Genomic DNA, 7480 nt, shown 5'->3' with positions numbered 1-7480 from the left:
TGCCACCAACCGGGACCAAAGGCCTCTTTTCAGCAGCCCAAAGGGCGGGAAGCGGTGGCCTTTGGTCCCGGTTGGTGGCACCAACCGGGACTAAAGGGGGCATTAGTCCCGGGTCGTAGCACCAACCGGGACTAATGCCCCCCTTTAGTTCCGGTTGGTGCCACCAATCGGGACCAAAGGCCTGTGCTGCCCTGAACCCAAATATTTAGTCCCACCTCGCTAGTTGAGAGGGAGGCGCACCTGTTTATAAGGTGCGGTGCGCCTTCCCTCTCGAGCTCCTCTCTAAAGCAGGCTTTCGGGCCTAACACTGCAATCTGTGCCTGTGGGCCTACTGGGCCTCCCGCGGGCCTGAATTCTGGCCCATGGTAGGGTTTCTAGTCGTATTCAGGCCGTGGGGGCCCAGTAGGTGGCACTTTTTTTGTTTTTTTGTTTTTTTTTTGTTTCTACTTAGAACTAAATACTTATAGTTTTGTAGTGATTTCTTTTTTATTTTAGGGCACAAAAATTATAAACTTTCTGGTAGTGCCATTAGTTTTAAAATTTGAATAGTTTAAATTTGATTTTTTTTTAATTTGTGTGAATCACTAGTTTATGAATAACTTTACTATAAAAATTGATTTTTGAGTCAATCTTTTTCCTGCTATTTAATATTACTGTGTTTTATCATTATACTCAATTTGGTAATTTTAGTTAGTCATAACAAATATTATAGGGGTGAGCCCTATTTTTTCAGTTTTTTTGTTTTGTTTTCTGCATTATTTATTTCTTTTTGTTTTTTGCTTTATTTTTAATTCTTTTTGCTTTTAGTTTTAGAAAAATTATAAACTTTTTGTTAGTGCCATTAGTTTTCAAATTTGAAAACACTTTTTTAGTTTTTTTGTTTTCTTTGTTGCTTTATTTATTTTATTTTGTTTCTACTTACAACAAAATACTTATAGTTGCTATTTTTTTTCCAGTTTTTTTGTTTTGTTTTCTGTATTATTTATTTTCTTTTGTTTTTTGCTTTATTTTTTTAATTCTTTTTGCTTTTAGGTTAGCAAAATTATAAATTTTATGTTAGTGTCATTAGTTTTAGAAAAAATATAAACTTTCTGTTAGTGCCATTAGTTTTCAAATTTGAATAGTTAAAATTTGAACATAGATGCACCTATAGAGAAAATTCGACCTAAATTCATAGTTTTCAAATGAACTCTGAAAAAGTTGGCATAGCATACTCGTCTGTTACAAATTTGGCATGGTATCATCATAATAGTTGCGGGAGAAAGTCTTCACTTTTTCTTCGCTTGTGTCATTTGCTTATTGCGCCGTAACCATGAATAATATTCATTGTTTATCAGGATGCTTGGGTCAGCCTTGACATTGAAGGGAGGAATTTCATGAAACTTTTCATAATCTTCAGACATGTCTGTCTTACCGTCCACTCCCAGGATGTCCCTTTTTCCTGAAAGAACTATGTGGCGCTTTGGCTCATCGTATGATGTATTCGCTTCCTTATCTTTTCTTTTTCTCGGTTTGGTAGACATGTCCTTCACATAGATAACCTGTGCCACATCATTGGCTAGGACGAACGGTTCGTCAGTGTACCCAAAAATTTTCAGATCCACTGTTGTCATTCCGTACTGTGGGTCTATCTGTACCCCGCCGCCTAACAGATTGACCCATTTGCACTTAAACAAAGGGACCTTAAAATCAGGTCCATAGTCAAGTTCCCATATGTCCACTATGTAACCATAATATGTATCCTTTCCGCTCTCGGTTGCTGCATCAAAGCGGACACCGCTGTTTTGGTTGGTGCTCTTTTGATCTTGGGCGATCGTGTAAAATGTATTCCCATTTATCTCGTATCCTTTGTAAGTCAATACAGTCAAAGATGGTCCCCTGGACAACAAGTACAACTCATCACAAACAGTGTTGTCACCTCTGAGACGTGTTTCCAACCAACTGCTGAAAGTCCTGATGTGTTCACATGTAATCCAATCGTCGCACTGCTCCGGGTGTTTGGAGCGCAGACTGTTCTTGTGTTCATCGACATACGGGGTCACCAAGGTAGAGTTCTGTAGAACTGTGTAGTGTGCTTGAGACCAAGAATATCCGTCCCTGCATATTATTGAGTCTCTTCCAAGAGTGCCTTTTCCAGTCAGTCTCCCCTCATACCGCGATTTAGGGAGACCTATCTTGTTAAGGCCAGGAATGAAGTCAACACAAAACCCGATAACATCCTCTGTTTGATGGCCCATGGAGATGCTTCCTTCTGGCCTAGCGCGATTACGGATATATTTCTTTAGGACTCCCATGAACCTCTCAAAGGGGAACATATTGTGTAGAAATACGGGCCCCGGGATGACAATCTCGTCGACTAGATGAACTAGGACGTGCGTCATGATATTGAAGAAGGATGGTGGGAACACCAGCTCGAAACTGACAAGACATTGCGCCACATCACTCCTTAGCCTTGGTACGATTTCTGGATCGATCACCTTCTGAGAGATTGCATTGAGGAATGCACATAGCTTCACAATGGCTAATCGGACATTTTCCGGTAGAAGCCCCCTCAATGCAACCGGAAGCAGTTGCGTCATAATCACGTGGCAGTCATGAGACTTTAGGTTCTGAAACTTTTTCTCTGGCATATTTATTATTCCCTTTATATTCGACGAGAAGCCAGTCGTGACCTTCATACTGAGCAGGCATTCAAAGAAGATTTCTTTCTCTTCTTTCGTAAGAGCGTAGCTGGCAGGACCTTTATACTGCTTCGGAGGCATGCCGTCTTTTTCGTGCAAACGTTGCAGGTCCTCCCGTGCCTCAGGTGTATCTTTTGTCTTCCCATACACGCCCAAGAAGCCTAGCAGGTTCACGCAAAGGTTTTTCGTCACGTGCATCACGTTGATTGAGGAGCGGACCTCTAGGTCTTTCCAGTAGGGTAGGTCCCAAAATATAGATTTCTTCTTCCACATGGGTGTGTGTCCCTCAGCGTCATTCGGAACAGCTAGTCCACCGGGACCCTTTCCAAAGATTACGTAGTGTAAATCATTGACCATAGCAAGCACGTGATCACCGGTGCGCATGGCGGGCTTCTTCCGGTGATCTGCCTCGCCTTTGAAATGCTTCCCTTTCTTTCGACATTGATGGTTGGTCAGAAGAACTCGACGATGGCCCAGGTACACATTCTTCCTGCATTTGTCCAGGTATATACTTTCAATGTCATCTAAACAGTGCGTGCATGCGTGGTATCCTTTATTTGTCTGTCCTGAAAGGTTACTGAGAGCGGGCCAATCGTTGATGGTCACGAACAGCAACGCCTTAAGGTTAAATTCCTCTTGTCTGTGCTCATCCCACGTACGTACACCGTTTTCATTCCACAGTTGTAAAAGTTCTTCAACTAATGGCCTTAGATACACATCAATTTCGTTGCCGGGTTGCTTAGGGCCTTGGATGAGAACTGGCATCATAATGAACTTCCGCTTCATGCACATCCAAGGAGGAAGGTTATACATACATAGAGTCACGGGCCAGGTGCTGTGATTGTTGCTCTGCTCCCCGAAAGGATTAATGCCATCTGTGCTTAAAGCAAACCATACATTCCTTGGGTCCTTTGCAAACTCATCCCAGTACTTTCTCTCGATTTTTCTCCACTGCGACCCGTCAGCGGGTGCTCTCAACTTCCCATCTTTCTTTCGGTTCTCATTGTGCCATCGCATCAACTTGGCATGCTCTTCGTTTTTGAACAGACGTTTCAACCATGGTATTATAGGAGCATACCACATCACCTTCGCAGGAACCCTCTTCCTGGGGGGCTCGCCATCAACATCACCAGGGTCATCTCGTCTGATCTTATACCGCAATGCACCGCATACCGGGCATGCGTTCAGATCCTTGTATGCATCGCGGTAGAGGATGCAGTCATTAGGGCATGCATGTATCTTCTCCACCTCCAATCCTAGAGGGCATACGACCTTCTTTGCTGCGTATGTACTGTCGGGCAATTCGTTATCCTTTGGAAGCTTCTTCTTCAATATTTTCAGTAGCTTCTCAAATCCTTTGTCAGCCACAGCATTCTCTGCCTTCCACTGCAGCAATTCCAGTACGGTACCGAGCTTTGTGTTGCCATCTTCGCAATTGGGGTATAACCCTTTTTTTGTGATCCTCTAACATGTGATCGAACTTCAGCTTCTCCTTTTCACTAATGCATTGCGTCCTTGCATCGACAATGACCCGGCGGAGATCATCATCATCGGGCACATCGTCTGGTTCCTCTTGATCTTTAGCAGCTTCACCCGTTGCAGCATCATTGGGCACATCGTCTGGTTCCTCTTGATCTTCACCAGCTCCCCCCGTTGCAGCATCACCGTATTCAGGGGGCACATAGTTGTCATCATAGTCTTCTTCTTCGCCGTCTTCCATCATAACCCCTATTTCTCTATGCCTCGTCCAAACATTATAGTGTGGCATGAAACCCTTGTAAAGCAGGTGGGAGTGAAGGATTTTCCGGTTAGAGTAAGACCTCGTATTCCCATATTCAATGCATGGACAACACATAAAACCATTCTGCTTGTTTGCCTCGGCCGCATCGAGAAACTCATGCACGCCCTTAATGTACTAGCGGGTGTGTCTGTCACCGTACATCCATTGTTGGTTCATCTGCGTGCATTATATATAATTAAGTGTCCAAATTAATAGCAGTTCATCATCACATTAAAACCAAAGTGCATACATAGTTCTCATCTAACAACATATAGCTCTCCAGAGCATCTAATTAATTAAACCATACATTGAAACTATGTGAAATATTTCAATGCGAAAACAAATGCGATCATAATCGCAACCAAGGTAACAATTGATCCAACGGCATAATGATACCAAGCCTCGGTATGAATGGCATATTTTCTAATCTTTCTAATCTTCAAGCGCATTGCATCCATCTTGATCTTGTGATCATCGACGACATCCGCAACATGCAACTCCAATATCATCTTCTCCTCCTCAATTTTTTTTTATTTTTTCCTTCAACAAATTGTTTTCTTCTTCAACTAAATTTAACCTCTCGACAATAGGGTCGGGTGGCATTTCTGATTCACATACATCCTAGATAAATAAAATCTATGTCACGTTGGTCGGCATAATTTTCATAAACAATAAATGAACCAATAGTTATAAAGATAATATACATACCACATCCGAATCATAGACAGGACGAGGGCCGACGGGGGCGGATACCAAAACCATCGCACTATATAAGATGCAATAATAAATGTAAGGAAATGATACAAGTATCTATCTAAACATACAAGTAAGAATATTTTTCCTTTCAGAAAGAAGATAAGAACAAGAGGCTCGCCCCGGTGGTGTCGGTGATGAGATCGGCGCGGGTGATCGACGGCGGTGAAGACGGGGACGGGGCGTGACGGACCGCTAAATCTAGACAAATCTCGAGGAAAATGGAGCTTGGAGGTCGAGCTTCGAAAGGAGAAAGCTTAAGTAGTGTGGCTCGGGAATTCCATCGAACACCTCATGTGCATAGGAGGTGAGCTAGAGCACCACAAAGCCCTCTCCCCCTCGGCCAGAAAAAACATAGCACTGTGCTCTGCTCTTGCGCGAGGGGGTGTATATAGGCACCTCATTGGTCCCGGTTGGTGACATGAGCCGGGACTAAAGGGGAGCCTTTGGTCCCGGTTCAAGCCACCAACCGGGACCAATGGTGGTGGGCCAGAAGCAAGGCCCATTGGTCCCGGTTCATCCCACCAACCGGGACCAAAAGGTCCAGATGAACCGGGACCAATGGCCCACGTGGCCCGGCCGGCCCCCTGGGCTCACGAACCGGGACCAATGCCCACATTGGTCCCGGTTCTAGACTGAATCGGGACGAATGGGCTGACCCGGCCTGGACCAAATCCCTGTTTTCTACTAGTGCAACCCAAAACCTCATGCATTCTGGAACAAAGAAAGTTTTATATTTATGGACGACACTTGAATATCTATGAAAAACACCCGGTATGTTATTCCATTGACCCATAACTATACCAATAAATTGACGTAACCTTGATCGTGTGCAAAATAATATCAAGACTGGTCAAATCACAATGGCATTAGAGACATATAACTTGACAAAAAATCATAATCATGTTATTTTGTTTTGGTAGTAACATATATTCATAGAATTAATCAAATAATAGCTTTCAAGGTGAGACCATATATACAAAGAAGTTCTTGTATATTTTATTAAAATAATAAGTACTTTGTGAATACGATTTATGGACGGCTCTCGGCAACATAAAATAGCACATAATGCACCCTGGAGGCTACCTATATTGGAAAAAATAATGTGCTCTCGAACAAACAAATTATATTTAGGTATGACTCTGAACAACATGAAATAACTGGAGATGATACCCGCACGTTGCAATGGGATCAGATGCGGTAATTTCAATGAGATTTGGCGGTATGAAACTTTAGTATTCTGATTAGCATTATGAGAATTGAAACTCAAACACATATAATTTAATAATTCAATTATCAAATAGCTAGAAAAATTATTGAACATAAGTAACATGTATAATGCATGTTAATGTGAGTTTTTTTTTCATGCATAGTGGCATAGTGAGTTGACAAAGTTGCATGTAGAGAGAATTAAATTTAGCGGTGCATGCTTGATGTCATGATGAGTTGGCATAGTTGCATGTCAAGATAATTGAGCTACTTGGGGATCAATGTTTAGGTATATTAGGATATCTATATCTATACCTATATATATACTATGCTATTCATCACCCAGGATGCAGAATAAGTTATTCTTCACCCGAGGTAATCTTACGATCGCTTCATAAATAAATTACGTTTGAAATACAAATAGTTACATTCATATTGATTCACTACGTAAAATTTGGTATAAGAAAACAAAAAAAAATAGGTTATAAGGCCAAAAGTATCGCATTTTTATGTATGTTTTTACGTTCGTAACTTTACATAACATAAAATATTTTTTACGGTGAGTATATATTTTCGTACGTTTTCTTTTTACGTACGAAATAAGACAAAATTTATGAAACCTAAAAATACGGTGCATTGACGTCAAAATAGAGAGGGGGTGAAGAATAACTATTCCTCACCCAGGATGACGAATAGCGCGACCCTATATACATAATTTTATCATCAATGCACCATAATTTTACGTTTCGTAAGTTTTGTCTTATTGCCGACGTAAAAAGAGACCGTAAGAAAATATATAATCGTCGTAAAAAATATTTTATATTATGTAAAATTACAACGTAAAAACATTGTGTAAAATACACATAAACTGTAAAAAAATCGTCTTATGACTTATATTTTTATTTTCTTGTGCCAAATTTTATGTAGTGAATCATTAGGAATGTAAATATTTGAATTCCAAACGTAATTTAATTCTGAAATGATCGTAAGATTACCTCGGATGAAGAATAACTTATTATGCATCTTGGGTGATAAATAGTATCACTATATATATATA

The sequence above is a fragment of the Triticum dicoccoides genome, chromosome 5A (genome assembly GCF_002162155.2).
Source record: "Triticum dicoccoides isolate Atlit2015 ecotype Zavitan chromosome 5A, WEW_v2.0, whole genome shotgun sequence".
NCBI lineage: Eukaryota > Viridiplantae > Streptophyta > Magnoliopsida > Poales > Poaceae > Triticum > Triticum dicoccoides.
Note: the sequence above shows the minus strand (reverse complement) of the source record.